Source organism: Oncorhynchus gorbuscha, unplaced genomic scaffold, assembly GCF_021184085.1.
Source record: "Oncorhynchus gorbuscha isolate QuinsamMale2020 ecotype Even-year unplaced genomic scaffold, OgorEven_v1.0 Un_scaffold_2559, whole genome shotgun sequence".
NCBI lineage: Eukaryota > Metazoa > Chordata > Actinopteri > Salmoniformes > Salmonidae > Oncorhynchus > Oncorhynchus gorbuscha.
The window spans coordinates 20,001-43,851 of NW_025747040.1; the positions used below are offsets into that span (position 1 = coordinate 20,001).

At 46.3% G+C, this 23,851-nt stretch overlaps 1 pseudogene; it reads left to right on the forward strand.

The window, feature by feature from the left end:
- Window positions 1–23,851, forward strand: part of LOC124026070 — a 47,909-nt pseudogene that overhangs the window by 7,445 nt on the left and 16,613 nt on the right.

A 23,851-nucleotide genomic window follows, 5' to 3' on the forward strand; every position in this document is an offset into this window, starting at 1 on the left:
CTTCTCTCTCTCTCTCTCTCTCTCTCTCTCTCTCTCTCTCTCTCTCTCTCTCTCTCTCTCTCTCGTCTGTCTTCTCTCTCTTTCTCTCTCTCTGTATGTCTCAGACAGTGGATGGAGAGGTGGTGATGCTGTCTGCACACTGGGAGAAGAGAAGAGCAGCAGTGGTGGAACTACAGGAACAACTACAGCAGATCCCAGGCTTCCTCACAGACCTGGAGACGTGCACCAACCGCATCGGTGAGTCACTATGTCTGAGTTTAGTTTTCACTCTTCTGCTCAAGTGTGTACTTGCACACTCTTTCTCACATGGATTTTACAATGGTGGAAACTCTCCAGACAATGCTTACACCAAGTGCACACTTGGGGGGGGGGGGAAGAGGGTGGAAATTCAGGACGTAGCCTACGTATCAGACTGCACCAGGAAACCTTTAGGGCCAGTCAACAGTGGATCATATTATAGTGGAGAGAAATGTCACAATTACTGAATGTCAATGCCACTCTTCTTTAAAAATACATTTTGGGGGGACCTTTTGTTACCATTGTTGTAGAGTAGGTTGAAGTCAGGTGTTTATGACGGGCTGAGCTGTGTTCACCTTGAGAGAGGTGTGGTACTGTAGGGCACCAGCTGCCACGGCCTGCCTGTTACCTGTGGTGCTTCAGCTGGGAGTGGGGTAATAATAGCTACTGGTGCCAACATGATGAAGGGGGGTTGGTAGGCAACGACAGAGGCAACGGGAAAAGATGAAGCCTTTTTACACATGGCTAGTTTGAAACACAACACGTTTATAGTCTTAAGGGGACGGATCTGACATCAAATCTGACTTCAGAATCAGATTCCCAAGTCACCTCTATAGGTAGCTTGAACTACTTCCACATCATATACCATACAGCACGGAGTAGTCTTCGATACTTTCTGTATTATTCCATGCATCGGCCTTTACCAGTATGTCTCAGTCTTCTCTAAATAGTTTCTAGTTTTGTACATTGTTCATAGTGAGTAGTGACAGAGATCTGATCAGGATAATAATCTGTCTCTGTTGTAGTGTACCCTGAGATTTGTCTCTGTTGTAGTGTACCCTGTGATTTGTCTCTGTTGTAGTGTACCCTGTGATTTGTCTCTGTTGTAGTGTGCCCTGTGATTTGTCTCTGTTGTAGTGTACCCTGTGATTTGTCTCTGTTGTAGTGTACCCTGTGATTTGTCTCTGTTGTAGTGTACCCTGTGATTTGTCTCTGTTGTAGGGTACCCTGTGATTTGTCTCTGTTGTAGTGTACCCTGTGATTTGTCTCTGTTGTAGTGTACCCTGTGATTTGTCTCTGTTGTAGTGTACCCTGTGATTTGTCTCTGTTGTAGTGTGCCCTGTGATTTGTCTCTGTTGTAGTGTACCCTGTGATTTGTCTCTGTTGTAGGGTACCCTGTGATTTGTCTCTGTTGTAGGGTACCCTGTGATTTGTCTCTGTTGTAGGGTACCCTGTGATTTGTCTCTGTTGTAGGGTACCCTGTGATTTGTCTCTGTTGTAGTGTGCCCTGTGATTTGTCTCTGTTGTAGGGTACCCTGTGATTTGTCTCTGTTGTAGTGTGCCCTGTGATTTGTCTCTGTTGTAGGGTACCCTGTGATTTGTCTCTGTTGTAGGGTACCCTGTGATTTGTCTCTGTTGTAGGGTACCCTGTGATTTGTCTCTGTTGTAGTGTACCCTGTGATTTGTCTCTGTTGTAGTGTACCCTGTGATTTGTCTCTGTTGTAGTGTACCCTGTGATTTGTCTCTGTTGTAGTGTGCCCTGTGATTTGTCTCTGTTGTAGTGTACCCTGTGATTTGTCTCTGTTGTAGTGTACCCTGTGATTTGTCTCTGTTGTAGTGTACCCTGTGATTTGTCTCTGTTGTAGTGTACCCTGTGATTTGTCTCTGTTGTAGTGTACCCTGTGATTTGTCTCTGTTGTAGTGTACCCTGTGATTTGTCACTGGCCATAGGGTGTGTTCTCCTAATGCCATTGATTTCCTGTTGATTCGCCAGATGTCTCCAAGCCTGAGCCCAAAACTGCCAAGCCCAAAATCTGGACATTAGAGCAAACAACCCTTAGATTTGTAGTTTATTTGAACTCACTGTTCAGCGCTGGTTGTGCTGTGATCCATGTTAGATAGTAGTTGGATTGTTTAGAACTCTGAGGACTTTCATTCCATCATTCTAGAATGGGTGTCTCCTGTCTCAGCCAATGAGTTGCACGTGATGTGAATTCTAGCGAGCACATGGAAAATTCCAGTATGAACAGACTGAGAGATGTGTTCTAGGAAGGTGAAAGAAGTTGAATATAATTCAGTGGACTTAACTTCATTTAGAATATTGACATTTGTAAGATTTGTTCCTGCCCTGTATAGAGTTCCAGATAATGCCTCAAATATGGCATATTTCCTTTTTAGTTGTCTTTGACTTTGGACAGTGATAGTGGTTGGGCTCCCGAGTGGAGCAGCGGTCTAAGGTTAGATGAGGGTTTGACCGGGGTCGGCTGTCATTGTAAATAATAATTTGTTCTTAACTGACTTGCCTCGTTAAATACAATTTTAATTAATAAATAGTGCTCCAAGTACAAACAGTTTCCCTATATGACCACCAGATGTCAGTGTTCACTTGTGTTTCAGTAGTGTAGTGACTCATAGTTCCTTTGTGTTTTATTGGAAATATTCACATGAAAATATTATACAGAGTCTGGCAACAGTCTCCCAGCAGCAGTTGGACAGAGTCTGGCAACAGTCTCCCAGCAGCAGTTGGACAGAGTCTGGCAGCAGTCTCCCGGCAGCAGTTGGACAGAGTCTGGCAGCAGTCTCCCGGCAGCAGTTGGACAGAGTCTGGCAGCAGTCTCCCGGCAGCAGTTGGACAGAGTCTGGCAGCAGTCTCCCGGCAGCAGTTGGACAGAGTCTGGCAGCAGTCTCCCGGCAGCAGTTGGACAGAGTCTGGCAGCAGTCTCCCGGCAGCAGTTGGACAGAGTCTGGCAGCAGTCTCCCGGCAGCAGTTGGACAGAGTCTGGCAGCAGTCTCCCGGCAGCAGTTGGACAGAGTCTGGCAGCAGTCTCCCGGCAGCAGTTGGACAGAGTCTGGCAACAGTCTCCCGGCAGCAGTTGGACAGAGTCTGGCAACAGTCTCCCGGCAGCAGTTGGACAGTCTGGCAGCAGGCAGCAGTTGGACAGAGTCTGGCAACAGTCTCCCGGCAGCAGTTGGACAGAGTCTAGCAACAGTCTCCCGGCAGCAGTTGGACAGAGTCTGGCAACAGTCTCCCGGCAGCAGTTGGACAGAGTCTGGCAGCAGTCTCCCGGCAGCAGTTGGACAGAGTCTGGCAGCAGTCTCCCAGCAGCAGTTGGACAGAGTCTGGCAACAGTCTCCCAGCAGCAGTTTGACAGAGTCTGGCAACAGTCTCCCAGCAGCAGTTGGACAGACACAACAATGAGATACAGCTTCATAGCACAATGAAGTTGTCATGACAATAGTTCCATCAGGTAGCCTAGCAGTAAAAAGCGTTGGGACAGTAACTGAAAGGTTGCTGGTTTGAATATGCCGATGTGCTCTTGAGCAAGGCACTTAACCCTAACTGCTCCTGTAAGTCTCTTTGGATGACTGAAATGACTAAATGTAATATGTTCCCTCCCCCTCTGCCACATACAGCCCACCTGGAGGCAGACTTTGAGGAGCTGGAGAGCCGGCTGATGTACCTGGACAACCTGTGTGGTCAGTGTGAGCAGCAGCGCTTCAGACACTTCCAGGTCCTGCAGCTGGAGAACTACAAGAAGAAAAAGAGGTAGGTTTTCCATTCTCTCTGACCTCAGGATTTTACAACATAATAACGTTGTGGTCATTCGTCCTGGCTAATACTCCACTTCATTTGACAACCATCCGCCAACTCTATATCCCTGAGTTATTGTCTGATATCAAAACAGGTTCACCCCTTGATGCACCACTGTGCTGCGTCCAGATGGATTCCTCAGTATCATAACATAGTCTCATACCGGCCCAGGCAAAACAAGCAGCAGGGTCAGAATGCTGTGGGAGGTGTGACATTTCAGACATTTAAAAATGATATATATATATTTTGCAAAACCATCTATATCTGTTTTTGCTTTGTCATTATGGGATATTGTGTGTAGATTGACGAGGGAATAAAAAACAAATCCATTTTTAGAATAAGGTTGTATTGTAAACAAAATGTGGAGAAAGTCATTGGGTCTGAATACTTTCCAAATGCACTGTATGACAAACTGATGAAAATTACAGGCCTCTCTCATCTTTTTAAGTGGGAGAACTTGCACAATTGGTGGCTGACTAAATACTTTTTTGCCCCACTGTGTGACCCATTGACGTTGTATATCCTAAAATATTCACATCTGTGGGGGAAATTGGATACTTCATAGAAACGTTTACAGAAAGCGATGTACTGTCATTGCTGCTTAAGCCTTTCTGCACCTCGGTAGAAAACCTTTACAGCAGCAGTCCTCCAGTGGCATTGTCCTCTTATCTGTGATGTGGGATTATTATTCTGTATGCCTTTACAGCAGCAGTCCTCCAGTGGCATTGTCCTCTTATCTGTGATGTGGGATTATTATTCTGTATGCCTTTACAGCAGCAGTCCTCCAGTGGCATTGTCCTCTTATCTGTGATGTGGGATTATTATTCTGTATGCCTTTACAGCAGCAGTCCTCCAGTGGCATTGTCCTCTTATCTGTGATGTGGGATTATTATTCTGTATGCCTTTACAGCAGCAGTCCTCCAGTGGCATTGTCCTCTTATCTGTGATGTGGGATTATTATTCTGTACGCCTTTACAGCAGCAGTCCTCCAGTGGCATTGTCCTCTTATCTGTGATGTGGGATTATTATTCTGTACGCCTTGAGGTTCTCATTACGGTGTGATGCTGCCGGACGGGTTACCTAGAAAACAAAGCTGCTTCTTCAATTCCACTCTTGTTACGCCGTCAGAAACTGCCAGGTCTATTTGATGGCATGTCCACTAGACCAGAGTCATCATTTTAAGAGCCCAGTGCTTCATTTGTCAATGTGAGCGTGAGAGTGGGCTGACCTGGGGAGTTCTGAGGTAGCAGAATGCATGAGAGAGAAAATAATTCACCTTTTCTAATAAAAGCATTGCATGCATATCACCGTATTGGCATTGAGCAGTGGAGTAGAGACACTTACTGACATTCCACACATGGGGACATTTTTAGTAGCCCGGGGTCCTGGGAAAATGTTGGCCTTTTATAAACACATTACATGGAGTTGTCTTTTTACATGACTGGAGACTGACAGAATCTTGTTTTAATACCACACACCTGATGGAGACTGACAGAATCTTGTTTTATACCACACACCTGATGGAGACTGACAGAATCTTGTTTTATACCACACACCTGATGGAGACTGACATAATCTTGTTTTAATACCCACACACCTGATGGAGACTGACAGAATCTTGTTTTATACCACACACCTGATGGAGACTGACAGAATCTTGTTTTATACCACACACCTGATGGAGACTGACAGAATCTTGTTTTATACCACACACCTGATGGAGACTGACAGAATCTTGTTTTATACCACACACCTGATGGAGACTGACAGAATCTTGTTTTAATACCACACACCTGATGGAGACTGACATAATCTTGTTTTAATACCCACACACCTGATGGAGACTGACAGAATCTTGTTTTATACCACACACCTGATGGAGACTTTTAATCTTGTTTTATACCACACACCTGATGGAGTCCTGACAGAATCTTGTTTTATACCACACACCTGATGACTGACAGAATCTTGTTTTATACCACACACCTGATGGAGACTGACAGAATCTTGTTTTAATACCACACACCTGATGGAGACTGACAGAATCTTGTTTTAATACCACACACCTGATGGAGACTGACAGAATGTTGTTTTAATACCACACACCTGATGGAGACGGCAGGCTACTATGACACTGAGAATCTGAGATCAATAAAAGCACCTTGGCCTCCCGGGTGGCGCAGTGGTTTAGGGCACAGTACTGCAGCTCTAGCTGCGCCACCAGAGACTCTGGGTTCGCGCCCAGGCTCTGTCGTAACCGGCCGCAACCGGGAGGTCCGTGGGGGCGGAAAGTGGCCAGCGTCGCCCTAGGGAGGGTTTGATGGAAATCCTTGTCTCATCGCTACCAGCGACTCCTGTGGCGGGCCGGGCGCAGTACGCTAACAAAGGTTTCCAGGTGCACGGTGATCCGTCCATTGGTTATTGGATGCGCGCTACAGTCCACTGCTGGGTTGGGTCTCTACGGGAGTTGTAGCAGATGAGACATGATAGTAGCTACTAAACAATTGGATATTATTACGAGATTGAGGAGAAAAAGGGGTTAAAAAATAAATGAACCTAGTCTTGAATCCATCACTAGTCCAGGCCTCGGTGTGTGGAGACACGTTGTAGGTTACAATATGAGGAGGAAATTATAGTCCTTTTTTATGTTACCTTTTATTTAACTAGTCAGTTAAGAACAAATTCTTATTTACAATGACGGTCTACACCGGCCAAACCCGGGACACTGGACCAATTGTATGGACTCCCAATCACGGCCGGATGTGATAAGCCTGGATTCGATCCAGGGACTGTAGTGTGCCGCTTGCACTAAGATGCAGTGCCTTAGACAGCTCGTCACTCGGGAGCCCAGTTTCACTGAATCACTCACTGATGAGCAGCTCATTCTCTGTGATTGGCTCGTGTAGCTTCTCTCTCTTCTTGTAAAACAATATTTGGAAGTAGATCTAATATGTTGGTAGCCTACAGCAGAGTGTTTTCAGCAGGAGCCATTTGCATTTCCAACCTGTGTTTTCACTGACAGATTTGCCTCACGTTCCCGACTGTAGGCTCTTTCTTTGTATTGGGTTACAGTCCACAGCTAGTGGTCCTCTGTGGCTAAATGATAGTCCTTTTATTGGGCTACAGTCCACAGCTAGTGGTCCTCTGTGGCTAAATGATAGTCCTTTTTATTGGGCTACAGTCCACAGCTAGTGGTCCTCTGTGGCTAAATGATAGTCCTTTTTATTGGGCTACAGTCCACAGCTAGTGGTCCTCTGTGGCTAAATGATAGTCCTTTTTTATTGGGCTACAGTCCACAGCTAGTGGTCCTCTGTGGCTAAATGATAGTCCTTTTTATTGGGCTACAGTCCACAGCTAGTGGTCCTCTGTGGCTAAATGATAGTCCTTTTTATTGGGCTACAGTCCACAGCTAGTGGTCCTCTGTGGCTAAATGATAGTCCTTTTTATTGGGCTACAGTCCACAGCTAGTGGTCCTCTGTGGCTAAATGATAGTCCTTTTTATTGGGCTACAGTCCACAGCTAGTGGTCCTCTGTGGCTAAATGATAGTCCTTTTTATTGGGCTACAGTCCACAGCTAGTGGTCCTCTGTGGCTAAATGATAGTCCTTTTTATTGGGTTACAGTCCACAGCTAGTGGTCCTCTTTGGCTAAATGATAGTCCTTTTTATTGAGCTACAGTCCACAGCTAGTGGTCCTCTGTGGCTAAATGATAGTCCTTTTTATTGAGCTACAGTCCACAGCTAGTGGTCCTCTGTGGCTAAATGATAGTCCTTTTTATTGGGCTACAGTCCACAGCTAGTGGTCCTCTGTGGCTCAATGATAGCCCTTTTTATTGGGCTACAGTCCACAGCTAGTGGTCCTCTGTGGCTAAATGATAGTTCTTTTTATTGGGCTACAGTCCACAGCTAGTGGTCCTCTGTGGCTAAATGATAGTTCTTTTTATTGGGCTACAGTCCACAGCTAGTGATCCTCTGTGGCTAAATGATAGTCCTTTTTATTGGGCTACAGTCCACAGCTAGTGGTCCTGTGGCTAAATGATATTCCTTTTTATTGGGCTACACTCCACAGCTAGTGGTCCTGTGGCTAAATGATAGTCCTTTTTATTGGGCTACAGTCCACAGCTAGTGGTCCTCTGTGGCTAAATGATAGTCCTTCTCATGCTGTACTGGGCTGTTCTGAATGATTTATTTCTGAACAGGAATTCTATAAGTTTGGTAAATGTATTTCCATTAATCAGGGTGCTGCAGCTCGTTCAGAACCCTTCACGTGGCTATGATTCTATAAGGAAATAAATGATGAAGTGCAATGCTGGAGAGGTTCATTAAAGGTTTTTTAACCTTTATTTAACTAGGCAAGTCAGTTGAGAACTAATTCTTATTTTCAATGACTGCCTAGGAACAGTGGGTTAACTGCCTGTTCAGGGGCAGAACCACAGATTTGTACCTTGTCAGCTCGGGGGTTTGAACTTGCAACCTTCCGGTTACTAGTCCAACGCTCTAACCACTAGGCTACCCTGATGAGAGTTGCAGGCTCATGCCTTGCAGAGTAGAGGAGCGATATAACAACTAGAAGGAGATTCACTTTCAGTGATTTATGTGAGACAAAATGAAGCGTCATCTGTTCAAAGGAAAACAACATGACTGTTATTCATGTCAGGCCTTGGCATTATAGTGCTTATAGTCGTGCGGGTTTGGCCGGGGTAGGCATTCATGATGAATAAGAATTTGTTCTTAACCGACTTGCGTACTTAAATAAAGGTTAAATAAAAAATATTTGTGTTTTTAGTTGTACTTTGCCATTAGACAGCCATTAAATAGCCCTGGCTGTTAAGTGATGTGTAAACCCAGACAGCTGAAAGACTTTGTTTCTGGCCTTGATTCACAGATGGGAGGTTATTGTTCATCTGAGGGTAGAGACTAGAGAGAGGAGCTGATGGAAGGTTATTGTTCATCTGAGGGTATAGACTAGAGAGAGAGAGGAGCTGATGGGAGGTTATTGTTCATCTGAGGGTGTAGACTAGAGAGAGGAGCTGATGGGAGGTTATTGTTCATCTGAGGGTATAGACTAGAGAGAGAGAGGAGCTGATGGGAGGTTATTGTTCATCTGAGGGTATAGACTAGAGAGAGGAGCTGATGGGAGGTTATTGTTCATCTGAGGGTATAGACTAGAGAGAGAGAGGAGCTGATGGGAGGTTATTGTTCATCTGAGGGTATAGACTAGAGAGAGGAGCTGATGGGAGGTTATTGTTCATCTGAGGGTATAGACTAGAGAGAGGAGCTGATGGGAGGTTATTGTTCATCTGAGGGTATAGACTAGAGAGAGGAGCTGATGGGAGGTTATTGTTCATCTGAGGGTAGAGACTAGAGAGAGGAGCTGATGGGAGGTTATTGTTCATCTGAAGGTATAGACTAGAGAGAGGAGCTGATGGGAGGTTATTGTTCATCTGAGGGTATAGACTAGAGAGAGAGAGGAGCTGATGGGAGGTTATTGTTCATCTGAGGGTATAGACTAGAGAGAGGAGCTGATGGGAGGTTATTGTTCATCTGAGGGTATAGACTAGAGAGAGAGAGGAGCTGATGGGAGGTTATTGTTCATCTGAGGGTATAGACTAGAGAGAGAGGAGCTGATGGGAGGTTATTGTTCATCTGAGGGTATAGACTAGAGAGAGGAGCTGATGGGAGGTTATTGTTCATCTGAGGGTATAGACTAGAGAGAGGAGCTGATGGGAGGTTATTGTTCATCTGAGGGTATAGACTAGAGAGAGGAGCTGATGGGAGGTTATTGTTCATCTGAGGGTATAGACTAGAGAGAGGAGCTGATGGGAGGTTATTGTTCATCTGAGGGTATAGACTAGAGAGAGGAGCTGATGGGAGGTTATTGTTCATCTGAGGGTATAGACTAGAGAGAGGAGCTGATGGGAGGTTATTGTTCATCTGAGGGTATAGACTAGAGAGAGGAGCTGATGGGAGGTTATTGTTCATCTGAGGGTGTAGACTAGAGAGAGAGGAGCTGATGGGAGGTTATTGTTCATCTGAGGGTGTAGACTAGAGAGAGAGAGGAGCTGATGGGAGGTTATTGTTCATCTGAGGGTGTAGACTAGAGAGAGAGAGGAGCTGATGGGAGGTTATTGTTCATCTGAGGGTATAGACTAGAGAGAGGAGCTGATGGGAGGTTATTGTTCATCTGAGGGTGTAGACTAGAGAGAGAGGAGCTGATGGGAGGTTATTGTTCATCTGAGGGTATAGACTAGAGAGAGGAGCTGATGGGAGGTTATTGTTCATCTGAGGGTATAGACTAGAGAGAGAGAGGAGCTGATGGGAGGTTATTGTTCATCTGAGGGTGTAGACTAGAGAGAGAGAGGAGCTGATGGGAGGTTATTGTTCATCTGAGGGTATAGACTAGAGAGAGGAGCTGATGGGAGGTTATTGTTCATCTGAGGGTATAGACTAGAGAGAGGAGCTGATGGGAGGTTATTGTTCATCTGAGGGTAGAGACTAGAGAGAGAGAGAGGAGCTGATGGAAGGTTATTGTTCATCTGAGGGTAGAGACTAGAGAGAGAGAGAGGAGCTGATGGAAGGTTATTGTTCATCTGAGGGTATAGACTAGAGAGAGGAGCTGATGGGAGGTTATTGTTCATCTGAGGGTATAGACTAGAGAGAGAGAGAGGAGCTGATGGGAGGTTATTGTTCATCTGAGGGTAGAGACTAGAGAGAGAGAGGAGCTGATGGGAGGTTATTGTTCATCTGAGGGTAGAGACTAGAGAGAGAGAGGAGCTGATGGGAGGTTATTGTTCATCTGAGGGTAGAGACTAGAGAGAGGAGCTGATGGGAGGTTATTGTTCATCTGAGGGTATAGACTAGAGAGAGGAGCTGATGGGAGGTTATTGTTCATCTGAGGGTATAGACTAGAGAGAGAGAGAGGAGCTGATGGGAGGTTATTGTTCATCTGAGGGTATAGACTAGAGAGAGAGAGGAGCTGATGGGAGGTTATTGTTCATCTGAGGGTGTAGACTAGAGAGAGGAGCTGATGGGAGGTTATTGTTCATCTGAGGGTAGAGACTAGAGAGAGGAGCTGATGGGAGGTTATTGTTCATCTGAGGGTAGAGACTAGAGAGAGGAGCTGATGGGAGGTTATTGTTCATCTGAGGGTATAGACGAGAGAGAGGAGCTGATGGGATGTTATTGTTCATCTGAGGGTATAGACTAGAGAGAGGAGCTGATGGGATGTTATTGTTCATCTGAGGGTGTAGACTAGAGAGAGGAGCTGATGGGATGTTATTGTTCATCTGAGGGTGTAGACTAGAGAGAGGAGCTGATGGGAGGTTATTGTTCATCTGAGGGTATAGACTAGAGAGAGGAGCTGATGGGAGGTTATTGTTCATCTGAGGGTATAGACTAGAGAGAGGAGCTGATGGGAGGTTATTGTTCATCTGAGGGTATAGACTAGAGAGAGAGAGGAGCTGATGGGAGGTTATTGTTCATCTGAGGGTATAGACTAGAGAGAGAGAGGAGCTGATGGGAGGTTATTGTTCATCTGAGGGTATAGACTAGAGAGAGGAGCTGATGGGAGGTTATTGTTCATCTGAGGGTGTAGACTAGAGAGAGGAGCTGATGGGAGGTTATTGTTTATCTGAGGGTAGAGACTAGAGAGAGGAGCTGATGGGAGGTTATTGTTCATCTGAGGGTATAGACTAGAGAGAGGAGCTGATGGGAGGTTATTGTTCATCTGAGGGTGTAGACTAGAGAGAGGAGCTGATGGGAGGTTATTGTTCATCTGAGGGTGTAGACTAGAGAGAGGAGCTGATGGGAGGTTATTGTTCATCTGAGGGTAGAGACGAGAGAGAGGAGCTGATGGGATGTTATTGTTCATCTGAGGGTATAGACTAGAGAGAGAGAGGAGCTGATGGGAGGTTATTGTTCATCTGAGGGTATAGACGAGAGAGAGGAGCTGATGGGATGTTATTGTTCATCTGAGGGTATAGACTAGAGAGAGGAGCTGATGGGATGTTATTGTTCATCTGAGGGTGTAGACTAGAGAGAGGAGCTGATGGGATGTTATTGTTCATCTGAGGGTATAGACTAGAGAGAGGAGCTGATGGGAGGTTATTGTTCATCTGAGGGTAGAGACTAGAGAGAGGAGCTGATGGGAGGTTATTGTTCATCTGAGGGTATAGACTAGAGAGAGGAGCTGATGGGAGGTTATTGTTCATCTGAGGGTGTAGACTAGAGAGAGGAGCTGATGGGAGGTTATTGTTCATCTGAGGGTATAGACTAGAGAGAGAGAGGAGCTGATGGGAGGTTATTGTTCATCTGAGGGTAGAGACTAGAGAGAGGAGCTGATGGGAGGTTATTGTTCATCTGAGGGTATAGACTAGAGAGAGGAGCTGATGGGAGGTTATTGTTCATCTGAGGGTATAGACTAGAGAGAGAGAGGAGCTGATGGGAGGTTATTGTTCATCTGAGGGTAGAGACTAGAGAGAGGAGCTGATGGGAGGTTATTGTTCATCTGAGGGTATAGACTAGAGAGAGGAGCTGATGGGAGGTTATTGTTCATCTGAGGGTAGAGACTAGAGAGAGGAGCTGATGGGAGGTTATTGTTCATCTGAGGGTAGAGACTAGAGAGAGGAGCTGATGGGAGGTTATTGTTCATCTGAGGGTATAGACTAGAGAGGAGCTGATGGGAGGTTATTGTTCATCTGAGGGTAGAGACTAGAGAGAGAGGAGCTGATGGGAGGTTATTGTTCATCTGAGGGTAGAGACTAGAGAGAGGAGCTGATGGGAGGTTATTGTTCATCTGAGGGTATAGACTAGAGAGAGGAGCTGATGGGAGGTTATTGTTCATCTGAGGGTAGAGACTAGAGAGAGGAGCTGATGGGAGGTTATTGTTCATCTGAGGGTAGAGACTAGAGAGAGGAGCTGATGGGAGGTTATTGTTCATCTGAGGGTAGAGACTAGAGAGAGGAGCTGATGGGAGGTTATTGTTCATCTGAGGGTATAGACTAGAGAGGAGCTGATGGGAGGTTATTGTTCATCTGAGGGTAGAGACTAGAGAGAGGAGCTGATGGGAGGTTATTGTTCATCTGAGGGTAGAGACTAGAGAGAGGAGCTGATGGGAGGTTATTGTTCATCTGAGGGTAGAGACTAGAGAGAGGAGCTGATGGGAGGTTATTGTTCATCTGAGGGTATAGACTAGAGAGAGGAGCTGATGGGAGGTTATTGTTCATCTGAGGGTAGAGACTAGAGAGAGGAGCTGATGGGAGGTTATTGTTCATCTGAGGGTAGAGACTAGAGAGAGGAGCTGATGGGAGGTTATTGTTCATCTGAGGGTATAGACTAGAGAGGAGCTGATGGGAGGTTATTGTTCATCTGAGGGTAGAGACTAGAGAGAGGAGCTGATGGGAGGTTATTGTTCATCTGAGGGTATAGACTAGAGAGAGGAGCTGATGGGAGGTTATTGTTCATCTGAGGGTATAGACTAGAGAGAGGAGCTGAACTCTGCTGTATCTGAATGAAGCTTTAGAATGAGCATCATGTAGTTATGGACTCAATGATGGACTCACTGTAGCAGCACTTTGCAGTTGTTGTTAAATGAAAAGCATGTTACAATTGAAATGTCTTACTGTTTTGTCTGTTCCTGCAGTTTGTCTTCATAGATAGTAAAGGAACAGGCTGTAAAGACTCTGGCACAGAGCGTGAGGGACACGAGTGAAAAGACTGCTTCTAACTGTTGTTCCTATTGTCTTTCACAGGAAAGAGCTGGAGTCTCTCAAAGGTAAGAACCCATCTAAACAGAACCCATCTAAACAGAACCCATCTAAACAGAACATTATTCTCATGTACAGTCAGTAAGATGTCCTCTAAACAGAACAGTATTCTGTACAGTCAGTAAGATCCCCTCTAAACAGAACAGTATTCTACAGTCAGTAAGATGTCAGTATTCTGTACAGTCAGTAAGATCCCCTCTAAACAGAACAGTATTCTGTACAGTCAGTAAGATCCCCTCTAAACAGAACAGTATTCTGTACAGTCAGTAAGATGTCCTCTAAACAGAACAGTATTCTACAGTCAGTAATATCCCCTCTAAACAGAACATTATTCTGTACAGTCAGTAAGATCCCCTCTAAACAGAACAGTATTCTGTACAGTCAGTAAGATGTCCTCTAAACAGAACAGTATTCTGTACAGTCAGTAAGATGTCCTCTAAACAGAACAGTATTCTGTACAGTCAGTAAGATCCCCTCTAAACAGAACATTATTCTGTACAGTCAGTAAGATCCCCTCTAAACAGAACAGTATTCTGTACAGTCAGTAAGATCCCCTCTAAACAGAACAGTATTCTGTACAGTCAGTAAGATGTCCTCTAAACAGAACAGTATTCTACAGTCAGTAAGATCCCATCTAAACAGAACATTACAACGTTACTTCACCTCCAATAGAATGAACAGTGTGACATTACAACGTTACTTCACCTCCAATAGAATGAACAGTGTGACATTACAACGCTACATCACCTCCAATAGAATGAACAGTGTGACATTACAACGTTACATCACCTCCAATAGAATGAACAGTGTGACATTACAACGTTACTTCACCTCCAATAGAATGAACAGTGCTACATTACAACGTTACTTCACCTCCAATAGAATGAACAGTGTGACATTACAACGTTACTTCACCTCCAATAGAAGGAACAGTGTGACATTACAACGTTACTTCACCTCCAATAGAATGAACAGTGTGACATTACAACGCTACATCACCTCCAATAGAATGAACAGTGTGACATTACAACGTTACTTCACCTCCAATAGAATGAACAGTGCTACATTACAACGTTACTTCACCTCCAATAGAATGAACAGTGTGACATTACAACGTTACTTCACCTCCAATAGAAGGAACAGTGCTACATTACAACGTTACTTCACCTCCAATAGAATGAACAGTGTGACATTACAACGTTACTTCTCCTCCAATAGAATGAACAGTGTGACATTACAACGTTACTTCTCCTCCAATAGAATGAACAGTGTGACATTACGCTGCATCACCTCCAATAGAAGGAACAGTGCTACATTACAACGTTACATCACCTCCAATAGAATGAACAGAGCTACATCACCTCCAATAGAATGAACAGTGTGACATTACAACGTTACTTCACCTCCAATAGAATGAACAGTGTGACATTACAACGTTACTTCACCTCCAATAGAATGAACAGTGTGACATTACAACGTTACTTCTCCTCCAATAGAATGAACAGTGTGACATTACAACGTTACTTCTCCTCCAATAGAATGAACAGTGTGACATTACAACGTTACTTCTCCTCCAATAGAATGAACAGTGCTACATTACAACGTTACTTCTCCTCCAATAGAATGAACAGTGTGACATTACAACGTTACTTCTCCTCCAATAGAATGAACAGTGTGACATTACAACGTTACTTCTCCTCCAATAGAATGAACAGTGCTACATTACAACGTTACTTCTCCTCCAATAGAATGAACAGTGTGACATTACAACGTTACTTCACCTCCAATAGAATGAACAGTGTGACATTACAACGTTACATCACCTCCAATAGAATGAACAGAGCTACATCACCTCCAATAGAATGAACAGTGTGACATTACAACGTTACTTCACCTCCAATAGAATGAACAGTGTGACATTACAACGTTACTTCACCTCCAATAGAATGAACAGTGTGACATTACAACGTTACTTCACCTCCAATAGAATGAACAGTGTGACATTACAACGTTACTTCACCTCCAATAGAATGAACAGTGTGACATTAAAACGTTACTTCACCTCCAATAGAATGAACAGTGTGACATTACAACGTTACTTCACCTCCAATAGAATGAACAGTGTGACATTACAACGTTACTTCTCCTCCAATAGAATGAACAGTGTGACATTACAACGTTACTTCTCCTCCAATAGAATGAACAGTGTGACATTACAACGTTACTTCTCCTCCAATAGAATGAACAGTGTGACATTACAACGTTACTTCACCTCCAATAGAATGAACAGTGTGACATTACAACGTTACTTCACCTCCAATAGAATGAACAGTGTGACATTACAACGTTACTTCACCTCCAATAGAATGAACAGTGTGACATTACAACGTTACTTCACCTCCAATAGAATGAACAGTGTGACATTACAACGTTACTTCTCCTCCAATAGAATGAACAGTGTGACATTACAACGTTACTTCTCCTCCAATAGAATGAACAGTGTGACATTACAACGTTACTTCTCCTCCAATAGAATGAACAGTGTGACATTACAACGTTACTTCTCCTCCAATAGAATGAACAGTGTGACATTACAACGTTACTTCTCCTCCAATAGAATGAACAGTGTGACATTACAACGTTACTTCTCCTCCAATAGAATGAACAGTGTGACATTACAACGTTACTTCTCCTCCAATAGAATGAACAGTGTGACATTACAACGTTACTTCTCCTCCAATAGAATGAACAGTGTGACATTACAACGTTACTTCTCCTCCAATAGAATGAACAGTGTGACATTACAACGTTACTTCTCCTCCAATAGAATGAACAGTGTGACATTACAACGTTACTTCACCTCCAATAGAATGAACAGTGTGACATTACAACGTTACTTCTCCTCCAATAGAATGAACAGTGTGACATTACAACGTTACTTCTCCTCCAATAGAATGAACAGTGTGACATTACAACGTTACTTCTCCTCCAATAGAATGAACAGTGTGACATTACAACGTTACTTCTCCTCCAATAGAATGAACAGTGTGACATTACAACGTTACTTCTCCTCCAATAGAATGAACAGTGTGACATTACAACGTTACTTCTCCTCCAATAGAATGAACAGTGTGACATTACAACGTTACTTCTCCTCCAATAGAATGAACAGTGTGACATTACAACGTTACTTCTCCTCCAATAGAATGAACAGTGTGACATTACAACGTTACTTCTCCTCCAATAGAATGAACAGTGTGACATTACAACGTTACTTCACCTCCAATAGAATGAACAGTGTGACATTACAATGTTACATCACCTCCAATAGAATGAACAGTGCTACATTACAACGTTACTTCTCCTCCAATAGAATGAACAGTGTGACATTACAACGTTACTTCTCCTCCAATAGAATGAACAGTGTGACATTACAACGTTACTTCTCCTCCAATAGAATGAACAGTGTGACATTACAACGTTACTTCTCCTCCAATAGAATGAACAGTGTGACATTACAACGTTACTTCTCCTCCAATAGAATGAACAGTGTGACATTACAACGTTACTTCTCCTCCAATAGAATGAACAGTGTGACATTACAACGTTACTTCTCCTCCAATAGAATGAACAGTGTGACATTACGTTACTTCTCCTCCAATAGAATGAACAGTGTGACATTACAACGTTACTTCTCCTCCAATAGAATGAACAGTGTGACATTACAACATTACTTCTCCTCCAATAGAATGAACAGTGTGACATTACAACGTTACTTCTCCTCCAATAGAATGAACAGTGTGACATTACAACGTTACATCACCTCCAATAGAATGAACAGTGTGACATTACAACGTTACTTCACCTCCAATAGAATGAACAGTGTGACATTACAACGTTACTTCACCTCCAATAGAATGAACAGTGTGACATTACAACGTTACTTCTCCTCCAATAGAATGAACAGTGTGACATTACAACGTTACTTCACCTCCAATAGAATGAACAGTGTGACATTACAACGTTACTTCTCCTCCAATAGAATGAACAGTGTGACATTACAACATTACTTCTCCTCCAATAGAATCACCCCCTTTTTACTTTATACCGGATCATAATATGATGGATCTCCACTAAAGGACCTGTCACTCTCGCTGAATGGGATGCAGATTTTCAATACAGAACTCACTATTTCTAGCGGTTTTTTGTGTGTGTGTGTGTGTGTGTGTGACAGGCGTGTGTGTGTGACAGAATCTGACTGTACTGAGACACCGTCTGGCAGACAGGCCTGAAAGAGAACATCATCACGACTGTGGTTTTGCTCAACATCTCAACATATTTGATGTGCACACTCATTAGTTTAATGACCTCTTAACGCCCCCCCCCAGGGAATAAAATATGTTTCACAGCTATATACACAGTATTCTCACAGAATAGCTGGTTGTGACGTTATCGAAGCGAACATGATGAGATTCCCTTTTTGGAGGCAGTTTACTGGCTCCCAGGCTGAATCCCAAAGGACACCCTGTTCTCTATATAGTGCACTGCTTTTGACCAGAGGTCCTGGTCATGCACTAAATAGGGAATAGAGTGTAATTTGGGATGCAGACACAGTGAGAGTCAGGGAGGGGAGGAGAGATGATGTGGGAGGGGAGGAGGATGAGGGGAGGAGGAGGGGAGGAGAGATGATGTGGGAGGGGAGGAGAGATGATGTGGGAGGGGAGGAGAGATGATGTGGGAGGGGAGGAGGAGGAGGAGGAGGAGGGGAGGAGAGATGATGGGGGGGGAGGAGGAGGAGGGGAGGAGAGATGATGTGGGGGAGGAGGAGGAGGGGAGGAGAGATGATGTGGGAGGGGAGGAGGGGAGGAGAGATGATGTGGGAGGGGAGGAGGAGGAGGAGGGGAGGAGAGATGATGTGGGAGGGGAGGAGGGGAGGAGAGATGATGTGGGAGGGGAGGAGGAGGGGAGGAGAGATGATGTGGGAGGGGAGGAGGAGGAGGAGGAGGGGGAGGAGAGATGATGTGGGAGGGGAGGAGGAGGGGAGGAGAGATGATGTGGGAGGGGAGGGGAGGGGAGGAGAGATGATGTGGGAGGGGAGGAGGAGGGGAGGAGAGATGATGTGGGAGGGGAGGAGGAGGGAGGAGAGATGATGTGGGAGGGAGGAGGGGAGGAGGAGAGATGATGTGGGAGGGGAGGAGGAGGAGGGGAGGAGAGATGATGTGGGAGGGGAGGAGGAGGGGAGGAGAGATGATGTGGGAGGGGAGGAGGAGGGGAGGAGAGATGATGTGGGAGGGGAGGAGGAGGGGAGGAGAGATGATGTGGGAGGGGAGGAGGAGGGGAGGGAGATGATGTGGGAGGGGAGGAGAAGGAGGAGAGATGATGGGGAGGGGAGGAGGGGAGGAGAGATGATGTGGGAGGGGAGGAGGAGGGGAGGAGAGATGATTGGGAGGAGGAGGAGGGGAGGAGAGATGATGTGGGAGGGGAGGAGGGGGAGAGAGATGATGTGGGAAACAGGAGGAGGAGAGATGATGTGGGGGGAGGGAGATGATGTGGGATGGGGAGGAGAGGGGAGGAGAGATGATGTGGGAGGGGAGGAGGAGGAGGGGAGGAGAGATGATTGGGAGGGGAGGAGAAGGGGAGGAGAGGGACTGAATGGGAGAGATGATGTGGGAGGTAAGGAGAGATTTTGGGAGGGGAGGACAGGGGAGGAGAGATGATGTGGGAGGGGAGGAGGGGAGGAGAGATGATGTGGGAGGGGAGAGATGATGTGGGAGGGGAGGAGGAGGGGAGATGATGTGGGAGGGGAGGAGGAGGGGAGGAGATGATGTGGGAGGGGATAGGACCAGGAGAGATGATGTGGGAGGGGAGGAGGAGGAGGAGGAGGGGAGGAGAGATGATGTGGGAGGGGAGGAGGGGAGGAGAGATGATGTGGGAGGGGAGGAGGAGGGGAGGAGAGATGATGTGGGAGGGAGGAGGAGGAGGGGAGAGAGATGGGGAGGAGGAGGAGATGATGATGTGGGGGGGGAGGAGGGGAGGAGATGATTTTTGGGAGGGGAGGAGGAGGGGAGGAGAGATGATGTGGGAGGGGAGGAGGGAGGAGAGATGATGTGGGAGGGGAGGAGGAGGGGAGGAGAGATGATGTGGGAGGGGAGGAGGAGGGGAGGAGGAGGGGAGGAGAGATGATGTGGGAGGGGAGGAGAAGGGGAGGAGAGATGATGTGGGAGGGGAGGAGGGAGGAGAGATGATGTGGGAGGAGGAGGAGGGGAGGAGAGATGATGTGGGAGGGGAGGAGGAGGGGAGGGAGATGATGTGGGAGGGGAGGAGGAGGGGGAGGAGAGATGATGTGGGAGGAGGAGGAGGAGGGGAGGAGGAGGGAGGAGAGATGATGTGGGAGGAGGAGGAGGGGAGGAGATGATGTGGGAGGGGAGGAGGAGGGGAGGAGAGATGATGTGGGAGGGGAGGAGGAGGGGAGGAGAGATGATGTGGGAGGGGGAGGAGGAGGGGGGAGGAGGGGAGGAGAGATGATGTGGGAGGGGAGGAGGGAGGAGGAGGAGGGGAGGAGAGATGGATCAACCTGACTGTAAAGGTCTGCCTGACAGTGATGTGTCCAGAAAAGAGTTTGACGCTAGAAGCTTAGTCCTGTCCAGTGTCTATAATGAATCATTCATGAGCCATTCAATAACCACTTTACTAGTGTGTGTGGTACTAAAAAAGAAAATAGCGATTTGGATGTTGCTATGCAGAGGTGCGTTCTCAGGATATGAATAATGGAAGGGGATCAATGAGTGTGTCTGTTGTGGTCTTTTAAACAGGTAGGCTGTTCTCTGTGAAATGTTATTGTCCATATGGATATTCTCATCTGGAAATGTCACGTGGTAGAATACACATTCTTTTTGTTTAGTTAATATTCATACGTGGCTTTTATTAGTTATATTTGTGGCTTTTATTTCGTATTAAAGCATATCAATTACACTGAATGGGCCAGAATAGCAGTAAGACACCAGATTTTAGCTTTAGGGAGGTACATTTCCTTGAAATTCTCCTCGCCTCATTATGCATGACGTTAATTTCCTGTTGTAGCCAGGATGGGAACTGCTTGGAACACCCCACCCATCTTGGTATTTTTAGTCGGAGGGATCTAGAACATTAGATACACCACAGAGATGATGTCACAATAAGGAGTTAAAGAAAGAAAGGAATTAGATAGGTCTCAGCTCGCTGAAGGGTTTTAATTTTCACAAATTTACAAACAACTAAGGGAGCTGAGACCTAAGGGAGCTGAGACCTAAGGGAGCTGAGACCTAAGGGAGCTGAGACCTGGGAGCTGAGACCTAAGGGAGCTGAGACCTAAGGGAGCTGAGACCTAAGGGAGCTGAGACCTAAGGGAGCTGAGACCTAAATTGCATCTCTTTTCAGAGATTTAAATTTTATATGTCTGTTCTCTACACTTTTAGATTAGTTTAGTCAGAATTTAAGCAGTGTCTGTATCCCAAATGGCACCCAATACCCTATATAATGCACTATTTTTGGCCTGGGCCCTGGTCAATAGGGTGGCATTTGGGATGCTACCTGAAGCAGTGTGGTCTTGTTCAGTACTGCAGGAGCAGAGCCTTTCTAGTAGAAAGAGAGAGAGCTGCTGAGCTAATGTGAGATTAAACTAAAGGCTTGTATCTTAACCGCAGACGGAAACGGGCGTGACCGTGTCTTGACCGCAGAAGGAACGGGCGTGACCGCGTCTTGACCGCAGAAGGAACGGGCGTGACTGCGTCTTGACCGCAGACGGAACGGGCTTGACCGTGTCTTAACCGCAGAAGGAACGGGCTTGACCGTGTCTTAACCGCAGACGGAACGGGCGCGACCGCGTCTTGACCGCAGACGGAACGGGCGCTCCCCTCTCTTGACCGCAGACGGAACGGGCGCGGCCGCCCTTGACCGCAGACGGAACGGGCGCGAGCGTCTTGACCGCAGACGGAACGGGCGTGACCCCGTCTTGACCGCAGACTGAACGGGCTTGACCGTGTCTGACCGCTCTTGACCGCAGACGGAACGGACAGGAGAGACTGTTCTAAGCTCAGTCACTGTCAGGGAGCTTAACTAAAGACATGGAAGTTTTGTGGTTCTTTTATAGAAACTCATCTAGCGAGGTGCTTTGAATTTCTAATGCAGTAGGTGTGTCAATCCCTCCTCCACAGTAGTCTCTATAGAGATCAATCTCAATCAATATCTCTTAAGAGCTTCTCTTCAGCAAAAATACCATTTTAACTCAACTTGGAGTTATTATTATGATATGCAGATTGTACAGTAGCTCAGTGGTTCCCAAACATTTTCACACAGGATTAAATCAAATGTATTTATAAAGCCCTTCGCACATCAGCTGATATCTCAAAGTGCTGTACAGAAACCCAGCCTAAAACCCCTAACAGCAAGCAATGCAGGTGTAGAAGCACGGTGGCTAGGAAAAACTCCCAGAAAGGCCAGAACCTGGGAGAAACCTTGTTCCTTGGGGAACGCGACACATCTATTTCTATGGGCACAACCACTGGCCATGACACATTGTTCACACGCCTCTTGTTGGCGGAGAGAACATTTTGCAGTTTTAAAGCAAATTTCTTGCATTTCTGAACCTGGATGTTATAAATAGCCGTCTAAGGCAGTGGTCCTAGGATGATCAAAGGAAATTGGATGCAGCTGAGCTCAATTTGGAGTTTGTGGCAAAGAGGTGTGAATGAGATATTTGTGTTTTTAATTTTCAATAAATTTGCAGGCATTTCTCAACATGTTTTCACTTTGTCATTATGGGGTATTGTGTATAGATGGGTGAGGGGAAATATATATATTTAATCCGTTTTGAATTCAGGCTGTAACACAACAACAGCCCTGGCATGTGTGAAGGCACTGTGGCCGACCACTTCATGGCTGAGCCGTTGTTGCTCCTATATGTTTTCACTTCACAAAAACAGCACTTAAAGTTGACCGGGGCAGGTCTAGCAGGGTAGACATTTGATGAACTTTGGGGGACAACAACAAGGGGGACAACAACAAGGTAATTGGCAGGTTGTTTAGTGCAGTACTTCCAAAAGCAGTGCACTATGTGGGAAGTGGGTGGCATTTATGATGCAGCCTAGGTTTCCCACTATCTGTTTTTATTATTACAAGCCCAGGCCCTCTCTTGTGAGTAGTGAGTGGTACACACCCAGGCAGCCCTCCCCTCTTGTGAGTAGTGAGTGGTACACACCCAGGCAGCCCTCCCCTCTTGTGAGTAGTGAGTGGTACACACCCAGGCAGCCCTCCCCCTCTTGTGAGTAGTGAGTGGTACACACCCAGGCAGCCCTCCCCTCTTGTGAGTAGTGAGTGGTACACTCCCAGGCAGCCCTCCCCCTCTTGTGAGTAGTGAGTGGTACACACCCAGGCAGCTCTCCCTCTCTTGTGAGTAGTGAGTGGTACACTCCCAGGCAGCCCTCCCCCTCTTGTGAGTAGTGAGTGGTACACACCCAGGCAGCTCTCCCCCTCTTGTGAGTAGTGAGTGGTACACACCCAGGCAGCTCTCCCCCTCTTGTGAGTAGTGAGTGGTACACTTCCAGGCAGGCAGCCCTCCCCCTCTTGTGGATAGTGAGTGGTACACTCCCAGGCAGCCTACACACCCCCTCTTGTGAGTAGTGAGTGGTACACTCCCAGGCAGCCCTCCCCTCTTGTGAGTAGTGAGTGGTACACACCCAGGCAGCCCTCCCCTCTTGTGAGAGTAGTACACACCCAGGCAGCCCTCCCCTCTTGTGAGTAGTGAGTGGTACACTCCCAGGCAGCCCTCCCCTCTTGTGAGTAGTGAGTGGTACACTCCCAGGCAGCCCTCCCTCCCCTCTTGTGAGTAGTGAGTGGTACACACCCAGGCAGCCCTCCCCCTCTTGTGAGTAGTGAGTGGTACACACCCAGGCAGCCCTCCCCTCTTGTGAGTAGTGAGTGGTACACACCCAGGCAGCCCTCCCCCTCTTGTGAGTAGTGAGTGGTACACACCCAGGCAGCCCTCCCCTCTTGTCACACACTACAGGCAGTAAGTGAGTACACACCCAGGCAGCCCTCCCCTCTTGTGAGTAGTGAGTGGTACACTCCCAGGCAGTGTGTAACCCTTGTCGATGCAGAATGGGGGTACACACCCAGGCCCCTCTTGTGAGTAGTGAGTGGTACACACCCAGGCAGCTCTCCCCTCTTGTGAGTAGTGAGTGGTACACTCCCAGGCAGCCCTCCCCTCTTGTGAGTAGTGAGTGG